Source organism: Elephas maximus, chromosome 24, assembly GCF_024166365.1.
Source record: "Elephas maximus indicus isolate mEleMax1 chromosome 24, mEleMax1 primary haplotype, whole genome shotgun sequence".
NCBI lineage: Eukaryota > Metazoa > Chordata > Mammalia > Proboscidea > Elephantidae > Elephas > Elephas maximus.
The window spans coordinates 21,458,428-21,484,186 of NC_064842.1; the positions used below are offsets into that span (position 1 = coordinate 21,458,428).

Below are 25,759 nucleotides of genomic sequence, written 5' to 3' on the forward strand. Positions count from 1 at the left end.
GGAATATACCCCAGAGATACGAGAGCCTTCACACAAACAGATATATGCACATCCATGTTTATTGCAGCTCTGTTTACAATAGCAAAAAGCTGGAAGCAACCAAGATGTCTGTCAACGGATGAATGGGTAAATAAATTGTGGTATATTCACACAATGGAATACTACGCATCGATAAAGAACAGTGACGAATCTCTGAAACATTTCATAACATGGAGGAATCTGGAAGGCATTATGCTGAGTGAAATGAGTCAGAGGCAAAAGGACAAATATTGTATAAGACCACTATTATAAGATCTTGAGAAATAGAAAAAAAGGAGAAGAACACATACTTTTGTGGTTACAAAGGGGGAAGGGAGGGAGGGAGAGGGTTTTCTATTGATCAATCAGTAGATAAGAACTGCTTTGGGTGAAGGGAAAGACAACACACACTACAAGGAAGGTCAGCCTAATTAGACTGGACTAAAAGCAAAGAGGTTTCCGGGATAAAATGAAAGCTTCAAAGGTCAGCGGAGCAGGAGCTGGGGTCTGGGGAACATGGTTTGAGGAGACTTCTAAGTCAACGGGCAAAATAATTCTATTATGAAAACATTCTGCATCCCACTTTGAATTGTGGTGCCTGGGGTCCTACTAAGATACATCAATTGGTCTCAACCCACCTGGAGCAAAGGCAAAGGAAGAACACCAACGCCACACGACAACTAAGAACCCAAGAGACAGAAAGGGCCACATGAACTAGAGACCTACATTATCCTGAGACCAGAAGAACTAGTTGGTGCCCAGCCACAATCGATGTCTGCCCTGCTAGGGAACACAACAGACAACTCCTGAGGGAGCAGGAGGCCAATGGGATACAGACCCCAAATTCTCATAAAAAGACCATACCTAATGATATGACTGCGACTAGAGGAATCCCAGAGACAATGCTCCCCAGAACTTCTGATGGCACAGGACAGGAACCATCCCCGAAGACAACTCATCAGGCATGAAAAGGACTGGTCAGCGGGGGGGAGAGAGATGCTGATGAAGAGTGAGCCAATTAAATTAGGTGGACACTGGAGAGTGTGTTGGCAACTCTTGACTGGAGGGGGGATGGGAAGATAGAGAGAGAGGGAAGATGGCAAAATTGGCACGAAACGAGAGACTGAAAGGGCTGACTCAATAGGGGGAGAGTAAGTGGGAGAAGGGAGTATGATGTATGTAAACCTACATGTGACAGACTGATTGGAATGGTAAATGTTCACTTGAAGCTTAATAAAAATTAATTAAAAAAAAAAAAAAAAGATGACCACACTGGGCCAGGCCGGCTGGCAGGGCACCTCTACTCTGTATCTCTCCTCGTTTGCTGTTTTCAGTTTGTCCTTCCAGTCAGTGTTCAGTCTAATTCTTTATCCTTCTCTTTGATGCTCAGTGTTCCAGGGTTGTCATCTATATGTTTTACTTGGTTTCTTGGGTGTTTGCTGTAGAAGGACAACATGGTTTGTCTAACTAAGCCACCATCTTGGGACATCTCTCAACATTCTCATTAATTGTGTTATGGTTGTTCCATTTCCAGTACTCTAGTTTGCCTGCCCCCTTATCTCCTTATCTTTGCTTCGAGTCAAATGTTGACTTTTTTGCGTTCATACAGATTTCTTTAGTAGAGTATCAGTCTAACAGGTTGTTGTTGTTAGGTGCTGTCAAGTGGGTTCCAACTCATAGTGACCCTATGCACAACAGAAAGAAACACTGCCCAGTCCTGAGCCATCTTCATAATCATTGTTATGCTTGAGCTCATTGTTTCAGCCACTGTGTCAATCCACCTTCTTGAGGGTCTTTCTCTTTTCTAATGACCCTGCACTTTGCCAAGCATGATGTCCTTCTCCAGGGACTGATCCCTCCTGACAACATGTCCAAAGTGTGTAAGACACAGTCTTGCCATCCTTGCTTCTAAGGAGCGTTCTGGTTGCACTTCTTCCAAGATGCATTTGTTCGTTCTTTTGGGAGTCCATAGTATATTCAATATTCATCATCAACAACACAATTCAGAGGTGTCAATTCTTCTTCAATCTTCCTTATTCATTGTCCAGCTTTCACAAGCATATGATGTGATTGAAAATACCATGGCTTGGGTCAGGTGCACCTTAGTCTTCAAGGTGACATCTTGCTTTTTAACTGTTTAAAGAGGTCCTTTGCAGTAGATTTACCCAATGCAATGCGTCGTTTGATTCCTTGACTGCTGCTTCTATGGCTGTTGATTGTGGTTCCAAGTAAAATGAAATCCTTGACAACGTCAACCTCTTCTCTCTTTATCATGATGTTGCTTATTGGTCCAGTTGTGGGATTTTTGTTTTCTTTATGTTGAGGTGCAATCCATACTGAAGGCTGTGGTCTCTGATCTTCATTAGTAAATGCTTCAAGTCCTCTTCATGTTCAGCAAGCAAGGTTGTGTCATCCGCATAACGCAGGTTGTTAATGAGTCTTCCCCCAGTCCTGATGCCTCGTTCTTCTTCATATAGTTCAGTTTCTCAGATTATTTGCTCAGCGTACAGATTGAATAGATATGGTGAAAAGATACAACCCTGATGCACATTCTTCCTGACTTTAAACCAATCAGTATCCCCTTGTTCTGTCTGATCAACTGCCTCTGGATCTATGCACAGATTCCTTATGAACACAATTAAGTGTCTAAGGCCATACCACCCTGAATGCACCCAATCTCATCTGATCTCGGAAGCTAAGCAGGGTTGGGCCTGGTTAGTACTTAGACGAGAGACCGCCTGGGAATGCCAGGTGCTGCAGGCTTTATCAGGCCTAGCCGGTCAAGTGGTTAAAAGCTGTGCCTGCAAACCAGAAGGTTGGCACTTTGAATCCAGCTGCTCCTTGGAAACCCTATGGGGCAATTCTACTTTGTCCTATAGGGTTGCTATGAGTTGGAATTAACCATCATGTTATCGCCAGATGAGGGTAAAAGTTCAAGTTTTTCACTCAGTCTCCATTGACACCTTAGTAGGGAAGGGCTCCTTATTTCTGCGGAGATGCGAGTTCAAACTTTCTACTAGGTTTCCTCTGACACCACCCCAGTGGCAGGATGGAGAGTCACCTCATTACTATGAAATGGGCTTGGAAGTTCCAGTTTCCTACATGGTCTCCATTAATACCATAGAGGGGGAGTTTCATTGCTGCCTGACTCCATACTCAGCCATTTCTGACACCACCCTGGAGAGGGGATTGGGGAGCCTAGTCACAGCCTCACAAGGGTAGAAGTTGAGGCTCTCCCCCACAGCCTTGATGTCATGAGTGAGGATGGAGCCAGTTTTTTTTTTTTTTTTCCTGTGATTCTTGGCTGGATTAAAGCAGTTATTGTCTAAAGTTTTCTGTCTTGATATGCTTCACCTTTCCTGGTCCTTTAGCTGAAAAGGAGTAGGCTTGTGTTGGTGCTATTTTTTGTCTGTGTCCATTGGCATTTTCAGGTTTCCAGATTTTTCAACTCCAAATTTGGGATGCATGTAGCCAAAAGAAAACCCAGACAGCTTACCACTGTTTCATTCTTTGGGCCCAGAGAGCTCTAACTGGTCTGTCTCACAATCTTATGATTGTATCCTATGTAATGTCCTGGGCTTTTAGTTGTACTTAGTGGGAGGAATAGGGAAAAGTACAGTTCTTTCATTGTTTTGGAGAGACAGAAATTCAGTATTTCCCGTTTTGGATTTGTCATTTCTTCTTGTGGTTCTATTACTATTATTTTTATTATTTTATGTTATTTTTTTTACATGCTTAGAATTGGTATTTTTTAATGAATTAAAACTTTTTTTTTTACATCACATAGTGAACCTCTCTGGAGCCCTGGTGGCATAGTGATTAAGAGCTTGGCTGCTAACCAAAAGGTCGGCAGTTCAAATCCACTAGCTGCTCCTTGGAAGCCCTATGGGGCAGTTCTACTCTGTCCTATAAGGTTGCTATGAGTTGGAACTGACTTGATGGCACCTAACAGCAACAACAGTGAACCTCTCTATCTCAAATGGTGTTTTTTTTTGGTCCTAAAGTCTAAATTTTTACTATTAATATTGCTACACCGGCAGTCTTTTAGATTGTATTTCTCTGCTATGTAGTTTATATTCTTTTTCTTTCAAAATCTCTGTGTCTTACACTGTTGTTGATTTATTGAAAACAGATTATAGGTGGAATTTTTTTTAAATGTCACTTAAAAGTCTGTCTCTTAAGAGAACAGCTCAGTCCATTTATATTTATTTTGATTATTGGCTATTTGAACTTTTATTCTATACTTTCACTTTTTATTTCAAGATATCCTTTATTATCTGTTTTACTTTACTCTTTCTTTTCTTTTAAAAATTAGTTTCTACTCCACTAAAAAATCGAGAGGGAACATATCATCTATGCCAAGAAATTTGGAAGACAGCTATCTGGCAAACTGACTGGAAAAGATGCATATCTGTGCCTATTCCAAAGAAAGGTGGTCCACCAGAATGCAGACATTATTGAACAATATCATTAATATCATATGCAATTAAAATTTTGCTGAAGATAATTGAAAAATGTTGGAGCAGTAGATCGACAGGGATTTGCCAGAAATTCAAGCCATATTCAGAAGAGAATGTGGAACTAGGGATATCATTGCTGATGTCAATTGATCTTGGCTGAAAGCAGAGAACACCAGAAAGATGTTTACCTGTGTTTTATTGACTATGCAAAGGAATTTAACTGTGTGGATCATAACAAAGTATGGATAACATTGCGAGGAATGGGAGTTCCAGAAGATTTAATTGTGCTTATGAGGAACCTGTACATAAACCAAGAGGCAGTTGTTCAAACAGAATTAGGAGATACGGTGTGGTTTAAAATCAGAAAAGATGTGTGCCAGGGTTGTATTCCTTCATCATACTTGGTCAATCTGTATGCTGTGCGTATCATCTGAGAAGCTGGGCTATGTGAAGAACCGGGCATCGGGATTGGAGGAAGCCTCATTAGCAACATGTGATATGCAGATGACACAGCCTTACTTACCGAATGTGAAGAGAACTTGAAGCACCTTACTGATGAATTACAGAATATAGGTGGAAAACATAAAGAAAACAAAAATCCTCACAACTGGACCAATAAGCATCATGACAAATGGAAAAAAGATTGAAGATGTCATGGATTTAATTTTACTTGGATCCACAACCAACACCCATGGAAGTGTCAGTCAAGAAATCAAATGACATACTGCATTGGGCAAATCTGCTGCAAAAGACCTTTTTAAAACATTAAAAAGCAAAGATGTCAGTTTGAGGACTAAATTGCTTCATTTGCATGCAAAAATTGGGCAAAGAATAAGGACGAATGGTGACGAATTGATGCCTTTGAACTGTGATGTTGGCGAAGAATATTGAATATACCACGGACTGCCAGAAGAATAAACAAATCTGTCTTGGAAGACATATAGCCAGAATGTTCCTTAGAAGCGAGGACAGTGAGACTTGATCTCACATACTTTGAACATGTTATCAGGAGGGACCAGTCCCTGGAGAAAGACATCACACATAGTACAGTAGAGAGTCAGTGAAAAAGAGGAAGACCCTTAAAGAGATGGATTGACACAGTGGCTGCAACAATGGGCTCAAAGATAGAGACAAATGTAAGGATGGTGCAAGACTGGGCCGTGTTTCTTTCTGTTGTACATAAGGTTGCTATGAGTAGGAACTGACTTGATGGCATCTAACAACTGGCAACAAAAACTATTACAAATAATAAGCAAGTTCAGCAAGGTTGCAGGATATAAGATGAACATACAGAAAATGAATTGTATTTCTCCACACTGGAACTAAATCTAAAAATGAAATCAAGAAAACAATTCCGTGTGCAAGAGTATCAAAAGAATAAAATATTTAGGAATAAATTTTACAAAAGAAGTAGAGCAACTGAACACTGAAATCTATAAAACGTCATTGAAAGAAATTAAAGAAGACATAAATAAATGGAAAAACATCCCATGTTTACGGATTGAAACACTTAATAAATTTAAAGGTAACAATACTCCTCAAATTAATTTACATGTTTAACACAATCCTTATCAAAATACCAGCTGTGTTTTTTCCAGTAATGGACAAGTTGATCCTAAAAGGCATGTGGAAATGTAAGGGATCCAGAAAAGCCAAAGTGGAAATCTTGGCAAATAACAAAGTTGAAGGACTCACACTTCCTGGTATCATTGATCCTGATATCCTGACATCAAGTAAACTTACTACAAAGCTATAGTAATCAAAACAGTGTGGCATTAACAGAAGAATTGGCATATGTACCAATGAAAGAGAGTTCAGAAATGAATCTATGTGTTTATGGTTAATTTATTTTCAACAAGGATGCCAAAATAATTAGGAAAAGAATAGTCTTTTCAACAAATTGTGCTTGAAAAACTGAATCTCCAAGTATAAAGAATAAATTGGACCCCTTCCTTATACTATATACAAAAATTAATTCAAAATGGATCTAAGGCTTAATGTAAGACCTAAAACTATATAAATAGTTAAATAAAAATTTTGTTAAATGTTTGTGTCCTTGAATCAGGCAACTGTTTCTTAGATATGCCAACAAAACACAAGCAACCATGAAAAAAATAGATATATCAGACTTTCCTCATCAAAATGAAAAACTTTTATGCTACAAAGAGCACTATCAAGAAAGCAAAAAGACAGCATAGAATGGGAGAAACTATTTGAAAGTCAAAAATCTGCTAAGTGCTTAAGATTCAGAATATATAAAGAACTCTTACAACTCAACAATAAGAAGACAATCCAATCAAAAAATGGGAAAAGGACTTGAATAGACATTTCTCCAAGAAGGATGTATAAATGGCCAATAAGACCATGAAAAGATGTTCAACATCACTAGTCAATAGAAAAATGCAAATTAAAACCACAAAGAGATACACTTCACTCATGATGATGTCCATAAAAATTAAAAAAATAAAAAGATAAACAATAACAAGTGTTGGTGAGAATGTGGAGAAACCGGAACTCTTAAATATTGCTGGTAGGAATGTGAAATGGTACACCTGCTGTGGACAACAGTTTGACAGTTCCTCAGAAAATTACAGATAGATTTACCATATAACACAGCAATTTTATTCCTAGGTATATACTCAAGAGAATTAAAAATATATGTCCACACAAAAACTTGCACACAAATAACCATAGCATCATTACCCATACTAGTAAAAAAGGGGAAACAACCCAAATTTCCATCTTGACGGATTAAAAAAATATGTTCTAAGCATATGATGAAATATTATTCAGCCTTAGAAAGGAATGAATTATTAATGCATGCTATAACATGGATGAACCTTGCAAACCGTATGTTAAGTGAAAGAGGCTAGACACAAAAGGCCGCATATATGATTCCATTTCTATGAAATGTCCATAATTGGCAAATCTGTAAAGACAGAAGGTAGATTAGTGGTTGCCAGAGGCTGGGGGAAAGGAGCAATAGAAAGTGACTGCCAGTGGGTAAGGGTTTCTTTTGGGGGTGATGAAAATATCCTGGATTTAGGATGTGGTGAGGGCTGCACAACTCGGTGAATATATTAAAAATTACTAAATTTACTCTTTAAAATGATGATTTTTGTCTCAAAAATTTATATGAGAAAAAATTAATATCTATAGCTTCCACCTATTAAGTATTAGCATACTGTCGTGTCCCTTGGTTTGAAGAGATTATCCAGATTTTTAATTTGGGATTATTTTATTCTTTCGTTTTTTTTAAGTCTTAGTCGCTTCTCCCTATCTCCCATAAGCTTATTTCCCTTGGGTAACGCATATTAGGAAGAACTGGGAAAAAAAACATTGCCATCAAGTCGATTCCCACTCATAGCAACCCTGTAGTACAGAATAGGACTGCCCTTAGGGTTTTCAAGGAGCAGACTAAAGGCCAGCCCTAATCTAGTTTGTATTCTCTATGGTTTGTTTAAAGGTCCCTGGGTGGTACAAAGTGTTTGCACTGGAATGCTAACCTAAAGGTTGGCAATTCGAATCTAACCAGCAGTACCGAGGAAGAAAAGGCCTGCTGATCAGTTTCTGTTGAGATTATAACCAAGAAAACCCTATGGAGCAGTTCTACTCTGTAACACATGGGGTCACCATAAGTTGGAATCAACTCGGCGCAGGCAACTAATGACAACAACAACTTGGCTTGCTTTAGGAGAGGAATGGTTAGGGGTGAAAGCCGTGGCCACCAAAAACCACAGTTAGCCTCCCTATTTAGTCTCACCCTACCAAGCAACTGTTGGAGTAAAGGCTTCATCTTTAAAGTCCCAGGGCAGTTTGCGTTGGAAGGAGGCAGCCACCCAGGTTGACTCTATCATCTCGGTGGGTTTCAAGTTGGGGGTAGAGGAGTGCATACTCAAGGCCAGTGGGGCCCACCTGTTGCCATTAACTCCTCACCGCACGGGCTTTAAAGGACTGAAGGAGCAGCTACTTGTCTCTCCCTATTTATGTGGAGCTGAATACTCAAAATCTTGTGACGCCAAGTCAGAGATATTTTAAAGCTGCCACAATGATTAACCATTATGCAGATTTAAGACTCTTAAATGTAGCCTAATTGTTATGGATTGAATTGTGTCCACCCCCAAAAATCTATGTCAACTTGGCTAGGCCATGAATCCCAGTATTGTGTGATTATCTGCCATTTGGTCATCTGATTTGATTTTCCTATGTGTTGTAAATCCTATCTCTATGATGTTAATGAGGCAGGATTAGAGGCAGTTATGTTAATGAGGCAGGATTCAATCTACAAGATTAGGTTGTGTCTTAAATCAATCTCTTTTGAGATATAAAAGAGAGAACCAAGCAAAGAGACAGGGAGAGTTTACACCACCAGAAAAGCAGCGCGGGGAGCAGGGGCGTCTTTTAGGGGTTCTTGTTTGGAGAAGCTCCTAGGCCACAGGAAGATTGATGACAAGGACCTTCCCCCAGGGCTGACAGAGAGAAGGCCTTCCCCTGGAGCTGGTGCCTTGAATTCAGACTTCTAGTCCCCTAGGCTGTGAGAGAATTCATGTTTGTTAAAGCCATCCACTTGTGATATTTCTGTTACAGCAGCACTCGATGACTGACCAATTTCCCAAGTCTGATCATTTCCATCCATGGATTTGTTTATTAACCAATGAACTTTGAAGAAACTACTTTATTTGTCCTGATGATAAGTGGAACTTTTTTTTTTTCATGTTAAACCATGTGGATGTATTATGAAATGGAATGAAAAATCCTATGAATTTTTAATATAAAACACCTAACTTGCAGGAAGCCAATTTAAGCTAAACATATAGATCTATTGAGATTCTCTCCTCTCTGTCTGAAAGAATATTTTTGATACAAAGTTCTGCGAAACTTGATTTTAATGCAATAATCTACCATTCTTTACTTGACATTGGAGCCCTGGTGGCACAGTGGTTAAGTGTTCAGCTGCTAACCAAAAGGTCAGCGCTTCGAATCCACCAGCCACTCCTTGGAAACCCTATGGGGCAGCTCTACTCTGTCCTATAGTGTTGTGATGAGTCAGAATTGACTCCACGGCTAGGGGTTTGGTTTTTTTTTTAACTTCGGTTATTTAACACTACATGCGAGGGTGAGTGTTATGATGTTTAAGCAATATTTTAAGCTCCTCTGCACTGACTCCTGAAAGCCACATTGTATTTTTGGAATCACATTGTGTTTTTGGTTAATTTAAGTTAATATTCCATCTCAGCAGAGTGATTTTTAAAGTTTCCACTTAAAAACTATTTTGTTGCCTTGCTTGCAGTGGCAACTTGATGCTAGTTCTTGACTCCGTCTCTGGAACAAGACACCTTTGAAGAGTTCATTTTGATTTCCAAACGTGGGGAAATTGTGTAAATATAGTTTGCAGTGTGATTTTTTTGAAGATTTTTAATTCTTCTAGTGGTGTTTAGAAATATTAGTACAAATATTTGGCTTTATCCCATTGAAAGGTGGTGTTGTAGGAGGCAAATAGTGTAGAAATTGAAGTGGAGTTTTGACATATTCTTCCAGGAGGGGTTTAGAGGGAGGAAATTTGGTGGCAGGTATCTCTAGAGAAAACTGCTGACTAAAATAAAAAAATCATTCTTTAACCTTCTCATCTGCTACATACTGAATTTCTCCTGCAAATATCAAGTTTAATGGAACATACATTCTGGATGTAAAATACATTGAAGGGGGGATAACAATCACCATCTTCTGCCCAGTTAAATGCTTACTCTCATAAATGAGCTGCCTGCACAGCTGTTCAGTTTTGTAATTTCTCATGGTAGCTAGTCCTCTTTCCATCTTTGGAATACTTTAAAAAAACAATCTTGGGAAGAACATTTGGTTTTTAAATTGAGCAGATTAGTGATAATCTTATAAGCGATCTGAATGGTAATTTTCATTTAGTGAGTGGCTTCTCTGTGAATCTTGGCAAATCCTGGGAATTCATTGCCTTTAAACTTTTTGCTCAAAAAAATCATTTTGTAAATGGAAAAAATATGTGTCATGCATGCGATTGTGAATCTGGGCTCTTGAAGCAACTGGCAGCCTTGGTAAAGACCCTGAGAGTAATGAGGGAGAGTGTATCAGTCAGTTTTTGCCACAGTAATGCTGCATAACAAACTACAACAAAATTTAGGGTCATACAGAAAAAAAAAAAATTATTTCTAGCTCAGGAATATGAGAGTCAGCTTGGCTGGGCTTGGCTCCAGGCCACAGGCTCAATTTAGCTCTGCTCTGATCATTTCATTTTTCTGGAACAAGTGGGCAACCTCCCAAAGCATGTTCTCCTAATGACCATGGCAGAGTGCAAAAGGGCAAGCCTAATCATACAAGCACACCTGCTAATATCTCACTGGCCAAAGCAGACAGGTAGTCAAGCTCAAAGTACGGGAAGGGAGGGCAGGGAAATACATTCTGCCTCTAGTGGGAGGGCAGGGAAATGCATGCTGCCTCTAGTGGGAGGGCAGGGAAATGCATGCTGCCTCTAGTGGGAGGGCAGGGAAATGCATGCTGCTTCCAGTGAGAGGGCAGGGAAATGCATGCTGCCTCTAGTGGGAGGGCACGGAAATGCATTCTGCCTCTAGCGGGAGGAACTGCAAAGCTACAGAGCTAAAAGAGTACAGGAAAGGGTGAAGAGCTGAAATCAATAGTCCAATCTACTACATGTGCCTTTTCTTGGAGGGTGTCAAATGGTAATAGAATAAATTTAAAAACTTGTTTCCATGGAGTTACACTATGTGAACATTCTTCTTCCCTTATATGCACAGAGATAAAATCTATTTGCTACAGCGTGATGGTGATTTTCAGTGAATATCTTCTTTTTTTCATTTTTTAAAGCACCAGAACCCTTTTTTAAAACAATCTTATACAGAATCTCAATGTTTGAAATGGATAATGGTGGAGCTGCCCCAGTGGGAGGGCAGAGGGAAGGGGGAGTAGAGGACAGGGTTTTTTCCAGATAAAATACAGGATACCCCGTTGCCGTCGAGTCGATTCCGACTCATAGCGACTCTATAGGGCAGAGTATAACTGCCCCATAGGATTTCCAAGGAGTGGCTGGTGGATTTAAACTGCTGAGCTCTTGGTTAACACCTGAGCTCTTAACCACTGCACCACCAGGGCCCTGCAGGATACCCACAAGCTGGGTGGGGGCAGACTCCAGGGCAGCTAAGCACAACGACAGTACTGCACATAAGCAGGTGGACGTCCATGAGTCTGTACATCGTTGTATTAAAATGCTGATCCTTTAGCAGCATGCCAGTCTTCCTGAATATTTGAATGAGTGGGGAAATATTTAATCTCCCTTCATACAGATACTAGCAGTGGGCTTAAAAGTTCTAAAGAAAAATTACCTACAAAACCGAAAACCAAATCCACTGCCCTCCAGTCAATTCCGACTCCTATGGGACAGAGTAGAACTGCCCCAGAGAGTTTCCAAGGCCATAAATCTTTACAGAAGCAGACTGCCACGTCTTTCTCCTGTGGAGCGGCTGGTAGGTTTGAACCCCTGTGAGTCAGCAGCTGAGTGCTTAACCAAGGTCCAACCAGGGCTTCTTGAAAGGGGAAAATTTTTACCTAGAAGTAGTTAAATGCTTTCTCTTTTGTTGTCTTCATTTTCTTTTTTTTTTAAAATATACTTGGAAGATGGGAGTCTGGAAAACTCGGATGAGTACTTGCTGTGGTTAGTTCTGGCACTAGGGGACAGAGGATGAAGGGAGAACCCTTAGCAGGGGAAGACTGAAGCCACAGGCACCGGTGTGTTCTGTGGTCTGCTGCCTATCCCTCCTAATGATAAATAATGCATTGATTTTATTCATTTACTTCAAACACTAACTGCATTGGAAAAAAAGCTAAACTCATTTTCATGACTCAGAAATGACAGGAAGTGCTGTATGTTTTGGAAATACAAGTAGGCACCATAAATGGAAACATCTGAATCAAGTAAGGAGACCTTAATGAGAAATTAGAAAATAAAACACAAGTCGTAGTGGTAAATGGGTAATGTGGGAACTGTCACTTTAAAAATGTATTGAAGAAAACCGAGATGTTTGCTCCTCTTAAAGAGTCTTGCCCTTTAAGCTCAGAAATTTTATTTATTTATTATTTTAGAAGCAAACAGCAATCTGGCGCTGTTATTAAAGCTGGCAGAGGTGGGTTCACTTTCTATTTTGCTGAGGACCATAAAACAGCCAGGGCTGTTGGGATGCAATTGAGGTAACCTTGTTAGATGGCCCAAATAGCATTTTCTGGGAGAAAAGAAGTTATGAACATGCAGAGGCAAAGCCCAGTTCCCATCACATTTTGAACAGCATTGTTCTCTCCTCCCTCTCTGGCTGAACACAGAGCATACTCTAGGCCCTGGCAGCTGCCCACGGTGAAGTGCCCAGAAGCAGGATGAAATTTCATCTCACTGCTCACTTGAGACCCTATTGCATATACAGAACCACAGTGACAACATTCGGGTTGTAAACATTTGCTTCTCTTGCCACCTAAATGATACCTTTGGTTCTTCTAATTAACATAAGAAGGGTAAGGCCATGAAATCAATCAGTGCTACCTGCAGTGTAAGAAATCTGACGCATGTATGTAATATCTAGGTGGAAGGAATGAACGAGATATCAGCGGACTTCTGTATTGATCCCCTATAGTAGCACTGCTCCTGGTATACTAGGGATGCATTTTTGTTGCTTTTAATGCAGAATCGACATGGTTTTCTATCTGATCATTCACTGGAGATGTTAATGACGAATAGGTAAGGGTTTGTCAAAGTGGGGAAAATAACTCTATATGGCTCACCTTCTGGACAGGTATCATTGTCATTGTTAGCTGCCATCCAGGAGACCCCAATTTGTGGCATCCCCAAGCACGATAGGAGGATACACTGCCTGATCCTGAACCATCCCCAGGAGTGGCTGTGGATCAGACCATTGTGATCTATAGGGTTTTCACTGGCTGATTTTCAGAAGTAGATTGCCAGGCCTTTCTTCCTAATCCATATTAGTCTGGAAGATCTCCTAAAATCTGTTCTTTTTCACTTAGCGTAAATTAAAATCTAAATGGCAGTATGAATCTACTGACTACCATATTGAACAACACAAATTCTAGGACAAATTTAGACACAAAAAAATGTCCTGTTACGTAATGGTCTCTTTGTCTTCTCGCAGTCACCTTCCCTCTGTCCTCAGCCTTCTTGGGCCGACTCTAAAAGGACTTGTAGCCTGAAATTTCTCTATTCCGGAAGCCAAAACAGTAGAGTGGAAAGCTGAAGAGTAGAAAACAGAAACTGCAAATCATTGTTGCATCTTAGTCTTTTGATTCTATTTGCCCTCCCCTGCTGTTAAAAAACCTAGTAAACAAAAAAATAAAACCAGTCGCCGCTGAGTTGATTGTGACTCACAGCAGCCCCACGTGTCCCAGCATAGAACTGTGCTGCATATCGTCTTCAATGGCTGATTTTTCAGAAGCAGATTGCCAGGCCTTTCTTCTGAGGCACTGCTGGGTGGGTTCAAACCACCAACCTTTCATTTAGTAGTCTAGTGCTTAACTAAGGATACCACCAAGTAAATAGTGAGCCCAAAAGGTCTGCCCCTAATTGTTTTTGATGATACAACACATTTTCTTTTCTATTAGCGCTCAAAAAGGTAAAACATAAAACTCATCCATGTAAAACCCCTTGCAAATTCTCCCAGCACCCGCAGGACTAAGTTCCTGGGATCAGCACACTGTGTCTTGCTCATACCCACCTTCTCAAGGAGCCCTGGTGGCGCAGTAGTTAAAGAACTCGGTTGCTAACCAAAAGGTTAATGGTTCAAGCTCACCAGCCACTCTCTGGGAGAAAGGTGTTTCTGTAAAGATTTATAGCCTTGGAAGCCCTATGGGGCAGTTCTACACTGTCCTATAAATGTCACTATGAGTCAGTACCGACTTGATGGCAATGGGTTTGGTTTTGTCTGTTTTCTTGTCCATCTTCTCAAGCATCACCAGCTGTGTGGCCTCTCAGTGTGCAAACACCTTGTGACCTCAGGTTGGGACACTTTTTCCTGCTTCTCCCCACCTGTCTCCTCTTTGGTTATCCAACTCCTGTTATCCCAAAGTGTAGAAGCCACACTTGCTGCCTACTTTTGGAGCCCCCAGGAAGCAGTGTACACAGTGGTTCAGAGCACAGTCTCGTAGTTAGATGCTGGAAGCATTGTAATGTCATCTGCCCTCAGGCTGGGCCGGCTGCTTCTCCCTTGTGCCTCAGTCCCGTCCTGGCTGTGACGTGTAATGACAACTCCCAGACTGCATTATGATTGTCTATTTCCTTTTGTGTCTCCTGCACTCATTCAAGGTTTTCAAATTGCAGGCCACAAAATCAGCTTAGTGGGTTGTGATTGGCAACAAGAAATGGAAGAAAATAGAACGGAAAGTAAAAAAATTCATTTTATGGCTCCTTAATAAAAAAAAAAAATTTTTTTAATAAGTATCGTTTTGTGAAATTGTCATTGTTTTATTTTCACACACATTCATAAACATGTAAGTTTATTTGTGTGTGTGTGAGCATTGAGTCATGATGTAAAAGGTTTTTCTTGCTGTGAATTAAGGTTGGAAAAGGTTTTAGCAAATGCTACACTGAACCTCCTGGAAGCCATGGACAGAACCTTCTCCATGGCTGTATCTCTAGTTCCAGTACAGAGCCTGGCCTACTGGACTCAATATGCTGAAGGACTGGAGGTAGGCAGGGAGGCAGGCAGGATGCAGGCCAGGGGAAGGCAGGCCAGCTGCCAGCCGGGGTCAGAACAGGAGCTTGACCATGGAGCCGAGCCCAGGAAAAGATGATTACAAGGCCAAGGGTGGAGACTCTACAGTGGTGTTCACGATGAGGGTCAGTGGATACCTCTGGTGGGCTGAGCAGTGTTCACAGTGAGCCAGAGATTAAAGCCAAAGTTGGAGTCAGGCCAGGTTTGGGGCTCAGAGATTCGAATTAGGCAGAGACCTTGACAAAGGCCAAACCCAGGCTTTGTGCTTCAGGGTCAGTCCTAGCTTGTTTCTTCTGTCTGTACCGTGTCTGAGAAATCACCGACCTCTCTCCTTCCTTCTTTCCCATCACTTTCCTCAAGTGCTCTTCTTTGCAGACTCACTGTCCGCGATCACCTAGTGCCAGCCCTAGACAACTCAGCCCAGTGGGGGGGAGGGGTCCTAAGATATTTCCTAAATCTCATTCTTTGCCCATCAGAGATGGGGAACACCATTTCCCGAATCCCAGTTTTGTCTTTTCTCAGGTTCTCCACATCCTGCTTCCAGCCCTAGTGTGCTGGCCCTGTGCCAAACCTGCCCTCCTCATCCCACCTGTCTGCTGAGGGAGGCCTTTCACTATAATCTCAAGGAGGTGAGAGTTCAGCCTGGGAGCCTGGGGACGTCATTAGCTGAGGTGGCCAAGCACCGTTCTACAAATGCACCGATGGGCATGGCTGTTGATTCTAGGAGAGAGGCTTTCTAGAGCAAACCTATTAATACCCAATTGATAACATCTCCACATAATAAAGCATTTATTGAGGAGGGATCCCAGGGGTGGGCCAGCTGGCTGCCTGATACTGGTGCAGATGCTAGCAGGTGTGGCTCCCCTGGGATGATGGCTGAGCTGACTTTGCTGTGGGGTTGGCAGGCAAGCTCCAGCTTCTCTGGGAATCCTGGTGGTTTTGGCAGTTAATACAGAAAAAAAGAAGAAAAGGGGGGGAAGGGAATGAGGTTCAAGCTGAAGTTCCTGAAATCTTTTCAAGAAATTGTAAGACCTTTCTAGCTGCCACTGTGCAGGGAGCTGTGCTATGAATGAACCAAAATGACAGGCAGCCCTCACTTTAGGAGCACTGACACTTGGGAAAGTTTGCTGTCTGTTTGGATGTGGGTTTGTCAGGCGACTTATGCCTTCTCCAAGGAATCAGTGGGGACCACTGTTTCCTGAGCTCATGCTAGGTGCCAGAGACTGTACTTGGCAAGCAACATAACTTGACTCACTTTATTCCCTTCTTCCTTCTCAGATTTACTCTCAGATCCCTGCCTGTCCCCTGGCTGGAATGGGCGCTTTACCCCTTAGATGAAAGTGAAGGTATAATCTACAAGAGTGGCAGTTAACTTGCTTAAAGGACTTTTCTCTTCTAACTACTGGTAACGGTGGTCCTTAAACTTTTTCAAAGGGTAGAACACTTTTTTTTTCAAATGAAATCTGACCTAGAATTGTAAACGAATTAAACAGCAATATACTTTTTAACAAACTAGCTACTCCGGTTGAAGGAGCTGGTGATTGGGGCCTGGATTCCCAACCCCATGGTCTCCAGGCACATGCCCACTCAGCTCCTGAGGGCTTTGGGGCTGCTACTTGGAGCATAAAACCAATGAAGGGCAGCTGTCCTTACCAAGAGCATTCTAAGTGTACAGAATGTCGCTAATGTTTTATATACGACGTTCCTTTGCCGCTCATAACACTGTGAGATTTATGATGATGATCATCATCATCATTGTCCCATTCTTCAGAAGAAGAAACTGAGGCCTAAAAAGTTTAAACATCTTTTTCAAGATAGAGACTGAACATCAATCTAAATAGCCTGACTCTGGAGCTAACATTTTTAACCACTGTTCATTCATTTGTTCATTCATTCATTCAACGAATATTTATTGAGCAACTTTTAGAGGTCAGGCACACTCTAAGAAAACAAAACAGATAAAAATTCCTGCCCTTGTGAAGTTTACAGTTTAGTTAGGGGCCGTGAGTGGGTAGGTTACAAGTACTAAACAAAATAAGTAAGTCAAAAATCGTAGGTTAGATGGTGACAAGAGCTTTGAAGGACAGGAAAATAGGAAAGAAGGATAGAGAGTGCTGTGGGATTTAAAAATGATATGTGGGTTCACCAGAGGATGCTTGTTGAGAAGATGAGTGCTGTGATATTTTAGTTAAATTTGGGGTAGAAAAAAGCAGCCCATTGACACTGAGTTGATTCCGACTTATTGTGACCCTATAGGACAGAGTAGAACTGCCCCATAGGGTTTCCAAGGAGTGTCTGGCAGATTTGAACTGCCGACCTTTTGGTTAGCAGCTGTAGCTCTTAATCACTGTGTCACCAAGGCTCCAGAATAAAGAAAGATACTGTTAAATCAAAAGTTAGTTAAATGAGATAAATGGTGAAATGAACAAGATCTTGAAAACAAGACTTTCTAATGGGTGAAAATTACAAGCAATAAATGGTGAGTTCACGATTGACATGACTAAAGATGCATAAACAAAATGGATTCGCCATGTTGGCACCTTGCCCAGAGAATGGCAATTCTTCGCTCGAGGTGTAAAATGCCCATGGACACGTGTTCAGGTTGTTTTGCAGAAGCTTTGGAGGCAGGGTGTTCATTTGCCAGTGGCAGTCACTCAGGGTGGGCTCATTTTGATGGTGACTACTGGCTTTGATTAGGAAGGATCTCCTTGTTGGTTTCAGCTGAACATTGATGCGTTCTGTTCCTTCACAGTTTGCTTGGCAGCTGTTCTATTGCAAATCCAGGCGAGATCTGATAAATTTAGCACTGATTAAAAACTAAATCGTTGAGCTGCAAGATGGGTAAAGGAACAATTGCTTAGCACAAGGGTTTTCTTTCCCTCCCAGGGAAATGGCTTACTACAAAAGCCTGGTGCAAAACAAACAATTGGATCCCAAACTTCTTAATTGGCGGTGAACTTAAGCAATTGTTTGTTCTCTAAAGAAAGCCCGGGTTCTTTGTGAGACTACCTCCTTGTTGTCGGTGAGTTACACGCAGAGAAACTGCAATAATAGGCAGCAAAGTCCTCAGCAAACGGGGAGGCAATACCTGAGTTTGTGTCAGCCGTCAGCCTGGCTGTGAGATTACAGCTTTGCAAACAGAGTAGCAGCAATCACAGGAAGCCTCATGGAAGTGACAACTGGATTATTACATATAGAGCAAGCCTTCTGTGTGGGCAAAACAGAGTCTCCCACACAGTCAAGCTCAACAAGCACTTATTGAACAACTACCACGTGCCAGATCCTGGGCAGGGGGCTGGGTTTACAGTGATGAACGATAATCATAGAACAATTATAGGGTGGCTGAGCAATGCACTTCCAAATATCAACCTCACTGAACTGACTGGATGCCATAGCATCTACCATTAGAGTTATTTCTTTGGACTGAAACAGTCCCTGCTGAAGGCCCTTGTCTAACGCAAATGTGCCAGCTGGAAAGACGTAAGATATGAACTGGCACGTGTGCTAGCAGAGTTTAACACGCCAACAGAAAGGGATATTCATTAATTGAAGTAATAAATATCCATTGATATTACCTTTCAGGCACTATTTGAATAAAACAGCCGTTATATCCCTGCCCTCAAAAATTTACGTTCTCGCCAGGGGAGAGAGAGAAATAGATCAACAAATATGTCAGATAATGAAAAATAAGGCAGGGTAAAAGGATGGGGAGGGGGAGTCCCAGGGTGGTCCAAACTATTAACACCCTTGCTGCTAACTGAAAGGTTGAAGGTTTGAGTCCACCAGAGGCACCGTGGAAGAAAGGCCTGGTGATCTACTTCTGAAAATTCAGCCACTAAAAACCCTATGGAACACAGTTCTACTCTGACATGCATGGGGTTGCCATGAGTCAGAATCAACTCAATTGCAGCTGGTTTGGTTTTTGGTACAGGGATAGGGAGTGAGGGCTTAATATTTTTACACAGGCCTACTACGAAATGTCTATTTAATAGGTGGCATTTAAACAAAGATAGAAAAGAAGTGAGAGAGAGAGACAAGTAACTTTCTGGGCAGAAAGACCACGGAGTGCAAAGCCCCTGATGTAGGAAGGTTCTTAATGTGTTCCAGGAATACTGCCAGGAGTTCCTTGTGGCTGGAGCAGCAGGTCCAGGGGAAGGTAGCAGCAGATGTGGTTTGGGAGGTAGGAGAGGGAAGATCATGTAGGGCAATGCAGCAGAAGATTTGGACGGGAGGGCAGACCCTGATGTAACTAGCCTATGGGAAGTAGACTGAGGAGGAGGGTGAATACAAAGGGAAAGGAGAAAATGGAGAAGAGAAATCAGTGTCCAAAGACAAATGTTCCTCTCTCATATGTTTGCAGCTAGGCCTGGTCCCTGGTTACACATCATTATCTTCCTTATTGTCGCACACTCAGTCGTGTCCGTGGGCTGAGTCACAGCTGGCCCCAAACCAATCTGCTTTTGCTGCTGTTTCATCTGCCTCCCTTCCCCTGGACCAGCTCCTTGGAAAACCGACCATACTGGACTGAAAGCCAGAAAACATGGGCTCTGGTTCTGCCTTTGGCATTAGCAACTGTGTGACTTGAGGCATTTCCGCATTTTACCCGTGAGGGATCCAGGGCCAGAGAGATGTCATCGAGCCTATAGCTGCCCAGAGTGCTTAAGCACTTAGTCTGAGCACATTTTAGCCTTTGATCATTCCTTTAGTTTCATCCCGATTTTTGTAATGAGTTGATGCCTATGAACTAACTCATCTCTTAAACGTTCCACCGGCCTTAATGAAGTCAACTCCCAGTAGAGGCTTCAATGGAAATTTAGGGAATCTAGTTCTGTGAATGAAACACCTGGGTTTATTGGACTCATGTACCCTCAAGTTCAGTTATTTTCCTAGTTGAGCTTCCAACAAATCACCTGGGAGCTTGTTTAAAATGCAGATTTCTGGAGACTTATCCACAGTTTCTCATTTAGTGATTCTGTGGTGAGCCACGAGATGCTATAATTTTAATAAAAGGCCCAGAGGATTCTGAATCAGGTGGTGATTGGCCATTCTTTGAAAAACATTGAGATGCATGGTGGTAATAATCAATGTTGAGGGTGGTGGTGTTGATGGGTTGTTGATGGTGGGAATGGTGTTGGTGATGATGGTGGGGATGGTGATGGTGATGGTAATGGTGACGGTGGTGATGGTGATAGTGGTGATAGTAGTGGTGGAGATGGTAATGGTGATGGTGGTGATGGTGATAGTGGTGATTATAATAGTGGAGATGGTGTGGAGGTGGTAGCGATGGTGGTGGTGATGGTGGTGATAGTGATGATGTCGGTAGAGGTAGTAATGATCGTTCTTCTTGTGCAGTACCACCTGATGCGGAAGAGTTCACTCTATCTACCGGAGTGCACCTTCTGTTTCTATAGGTCTATGGGCCTCCAATGGCTCTAACTATTCCTGAAATATATCTTTCTCAACCTGATATATGAATCGAACCCCAGGTTGTTCTTCCAGATAACTGTAGACATCATTCCCTATACCCAGTGAAATAACTAATGTTTATTGAGTGCCTATCACGTAATAAGCATTTTTCTTGGATTAAACCCATTGCCATCAAGTTGATCCTGACTCATAGCTACCCTATAGGACAGAGTAGAACTTCCCCATAGAGTTTCTAACGGGTGCCTGGTGGAGTCAAACTGCTGACCTCTTGGTTAGCAGCAGTAGCTCTTAACCACTACACCACCAGGTTTTCTTTACTTGGATTACCTCACGGAATTCTTAAAACATCCTTACGATATTTACTGTTATTATGCCTAACCGAAAGGTAAAAAATCTGAGGGTTAGAGGGTTTAAATAACAGCTTATAAGTGGTAGAGTCAAACTTAAACCTGGAGAGCCTAGAGTCAGATTGTCTGGGCTGTTCCATCAATGTCTACGTGCCTGGCACATGATGAGAACTTACTAAATGTTTCAATGAACAAATAAATCAGTATGACAGTTTAACATTGAGTCAGATCAAATTGAGCACTTCATCAATATTCAGCTTCTTTTAAGTTACTCGAAATTCAAGTTCCTCTAAAATCTCTAGGTCTCCGTTTCCAGTATCTAGCCCAGTACCTGGCGTACAGTTAATATTCTCAGTAAATACTTAATAAATCAACACATGAGTGAAACATTTTTCTTACTTAGAGAGTATGGCAAATAATTCATAGTTGAAATAGTAACAGATGACTCAAAGAGTATTTGAGTTTGTATATGTTGTTTTAACTAGCTGGAATCTGAGAAAGCAATTTTATAAGATACAGTGAAAGCACGTATCAGGACAGACCTGACCAAGGATGAAGTTCTCCTATGAAGACAACCTTGCATCAGAGCTAGCAGAATGAATCATTGCCCATGTTGGCCGGGGAAAGGTGGTACAAAAGTATCACCTTTACCTTCTCCCTGGCACTTTAAATGCTCTTATGAAGAGGTCAGAGTCATGAGTCACAATTAAATAAAAAACCTCCAAACCCCTTGTCATTGAGTTGATTCTGACTCATAGCAACCCTATAGGACAGAGTAGAACTGTCCCAAAGGGTTTCCAAGGCTGTAAATCTTTATGGACTAGACCGCCATGTCTTTCTCCAGTAGAGTGGCTGGTAAGTTTGAATCGCTGACCTGTCTTCCAGGTAGCAGCTGAGTGCTTTAACCACTATGCCGTCAGGGCTCCCACAATTAAATAGAAGGTTTGAAGTGCAACTGACCTCTGAAGAGGAAAGGCTTTGGCTTAAGTTTGCTCTGAGAGGAAAATGACCAGATCCTGTCGAGCCACCTCTGACTCGTGGCAACCCCATGTGTCAGAGTAGAACTGTGCTATATAGGGTTTTGAAATAACTGAATTTTTGGAAGTAGGTCTCCAGGCCTTTCTTCTGAGGCATCTCTGGGTAGACTCAAACCTATAGTCTTTCTGTTAGCAGCCAAGAAGTTAAGCATTTGCACCACCCAGGAAAATGGCCTTAATTAATCCTCCCTGAGACCTGTTTAAACACTGGTGGTGTTGAGGTTAGGGTGTAGGGAGACAGGAACACTATAGGCACAAAGGGATTCTGGTGGTTTCACCAGTTTTAAATGCTTGTGTAACTTCTCCCATGTGTGCCTGACGTCCTTCCCCTCTCACATTTCAGAATACCACCCTTCCCCCATCCCAATGTCTGCTCAGAAATGGACAGCTTTTTGCCTTGGTTGTTGGGATGGAGGGACCAGTGTTGGTTCCACTGCTCCCTGCCTGGATGAAAGGACCAGGCCAAGGACTGACATCTTCTACCTCTCCCTGAGTGAAGCGATGCTCTTGAATTTATATCCTTAGTCTTACAGTCCATCATCTGTCTGTTGTACTGTGGTGGTTTGCATGTTGTTGTGACTCTGGAAGCTATGCCACTGGAATATCGAATACCAGCAGGGTCACCCACTATGGACAGGTTTCAGGAGAGATTTGAGACTAAGACAGACGAGGAAAAAAGTCCTGATGATCTACTCCTGAAAATTAACCAATGAAAACCCTGTAGATCACGATAGAATATTGCCTGACTTACTTGCTTTGGACAGATCATCAGGAAGGATTAGTTGCTAAAGGGGAACGACATGTTGGTGAAGTAGAGGGTTAATGAGGTCATGGGAGACACAGTAGTCAGAGTAATGGACTCAAACGTGCCAGTGATCCTTAGGATGATGCAGTACTGGGCAGTGTTTTCATCTGTTGTACATAAATTGCCATGAGTCAGGGTCATCCTGACAGCAGCTGGCATAACAGTCTTAGAGTATGACGATTGCCCAGCTCTAGGTAGTAGACACTTGTTATTTTTGGTGATGGGAAAGGTAACACCGAATGAGGGTGGAGTGTGCACAGCTTGATGAAGGTAAATAGTGTCACTAAAAAGTACACAAGAAAAAAGGACTTACTGAGAATTGCTATGGCATACATAATTTTCAAACAATAGCAAAAACAACCAAAAAGTATATGTGTGGGTATGTATGTATTATATGTAAGCATATACATGTATTTAAAAAAAAAAAAAAAACATTGCCGTCGAGCCAATTCTGTCTTATAGCAGCCCTACAGGACAGAGTAGAACTGCTCCTTAGGGCTTCCAAGGAGTGGCTGGTGGATTCAAACTGTTGACTTTTTGGTTAGCAGCCAAGCTCTTAACCACTGTACCACCGCGGCTGCATGTAGTTATGTATGTATGTGTTTTTACATAGGTGTATGTATATATATATATATATGCATCTATCTGACTGTATGTACATGTATTCATATAATAAATTACATAGGAAGTACAATTATGGATACTTCTTAGATATAACCAAACATCTCATGGGATTGAATTTCTGGGTTTGAAGGATTAGGGCCATAGTCTCCTGGGACATCTTGGTCAATTGGCATAATATTCATAAAGTTATGTTCCACATCCTAGTTTGGTGAATGGTGTCTGGGGTGTTAAAAGCTTTTAAATAGCCATCTAAAATACAACTATTGGTCTCTACTCATCTGGAGCAAAAGAGAAAAAAGGAAATCAAAAATTCAAAGAAGAAACTGGTCTGCAGGACAGATAGTCTGCATGAACTGCAGCCTCACCTACCCTGAGACCAGAAGAACTTGATGGTGCCTAGCTACAACTACCAATGATTCTAATCAGGGCAACAATAGAGAGACCCTGATAGAATGGGACAAAAATGTGGAACAGAACCTCAAATTCCTTAAAAAAAAAAAAAACCCACCTACTGGATTGGTTGAGACTGGAGGACTCCCTGAGACTGTTACCCTGAGATACCCTAAATCTTGAACTGAAACTAACCCTCAGGTCACCTTACACGTAAATAACAAGTTAACTAAAAAAATAATGACTATCATCCAGAAGTTCTATATGCCTTTAAAAAATCACCTATATGAGACCAAATGGTCAACACTTACTTTAAAGAAAAGATGAGAATATGAGAGGGCAGGGAAACTAGATTAATGAAAATGGAGCAACCAGGACGGAAATAATGAGAATTCTCATGCATTATGAAGTACATAATCAATGTCACTGAACAATTTGTTTGTGTAGAAATTGTTGAATGGTCCCCATACTGCTGTGTAAACCTTCACCAAAAGCACAATAAAATGTTTTTTTTAAAAAAAAAAAAAAGATTGACCAGCATCCTCTACATTCCCCAGTCTTTCCTTGTAGCTTATCCTTGCATCCAGAAACTGCTTTTTAGCTTGAAATTTAAAAAGCAAGAAAGAAATCAAACTTCTCTGCAGGATCTGGGGCCCCAGAGAAAAGCAATTACAGTCTTTGATTATGAAAGAGCACTCTTAAGAGAATTGAGTTTAAAATTCCAGTCCTGTCTCCTTTTGCCTTTTTTATAAGAAGGACCTTTTATCAATAGAAGTATATGAGGGAACCAGCTGTCTGAGAGGCTTGGCTCCAGTTCACCTCTGTGGCACAGATAGATGAACAACTACTTTGTCTTCAGCTTTGCTTTGGTCTGATATATCTTGTCCAAGAAATGTCCCACTAACTCCAAAGTGTTTATATCTGTAAGCCAGTTAAGAAAATGTAACTGGACTTAATATATACTCATCACCTTGGTTAAGTGCTCTGCAAAATGTTGGCAGTTCGAAGTCACTCAGAGGTACCTCAGAAGAAAAGCCTGGTTTTTTGCTTCTGAATATCATAGCCTTCAAAGCCCTGTGCAGCATTTCTACTCTGCACACACTGGGTTAGCATGAGTCAGAATCAGCTTGATGGAAATTGGCTTGGCTTTTTTTTTCCCCTGTTATCTTCCCTTGGAGATTACATGTTTCCAAAGGTTTCTTGGTACTAAAAGCTTGCCAGTCACACAGTCAATTTCCCAGGGACCTGGCTGAGATGTGCAGAATGGTAACAGCACTGAGCAGGGAGCCTTGTACAACGTTGTCAACCCTCCGTATGGGGTAAAAGAAACCCTGATTTGGGAAGGGTGTTGTGACGCTCATGAATAGCGTAAGCTCTCTATTTCATTCTCTGTAGAGAAAATGAAAATCATGAGCTTGACTGGTTTCATTGTCTCCTGGATGAGTGTTTTTACTGCCTTGAATGTCATTTTCTGTCTACATGTGTTCACTCAGGAAACATTCATTATGCGTCTGCTCTGTTCCAGCTCTCTATTAGGCGACAGGGTAAAAGTGTGAATAAGACAAAATCCCTGCCTTTAAGGCTGTCACTTCTTAGTAGGAAAGGCAGGAACATCAACAAATATTTACCATACTGTTTATGTGCAATAATACAGCTGTGATCCCGGTGCTGGCTAGGTCTCTCTGACCCTGGAGATCTGGAAATATTGTCTGTCTTAGGCTGGGTTTAGGCACCAACCACTAAGGCCAAAGATGAAGAAAATGAAGATTTTTACGAACTTCTTCAGTGTGAAATTGATCAAATGTGCAATCAGGATGCACTGATAATTACTAGAGATTGGAATGCAGGAGTTGGAAACAAAGAAGAAGGATCGTCAATTGGAAAACATGGCCTTGGT

The 25,759-nt window shown here is 41.5% G+C and overlaps 1 pseudogene; it reads left to right on the forward strand.

Annotated features, from left to right (window-relative positions):
- Positions 1-2,662: 2,662 nt before the first annotated feature.
- On the forward strand, positions 2,663-2,781 carry LOC126067092 (uncharacterized; annotated as a pseudogene).
- Positions 2,782-25,759: the final 22,978 nt, after the last annotated feature.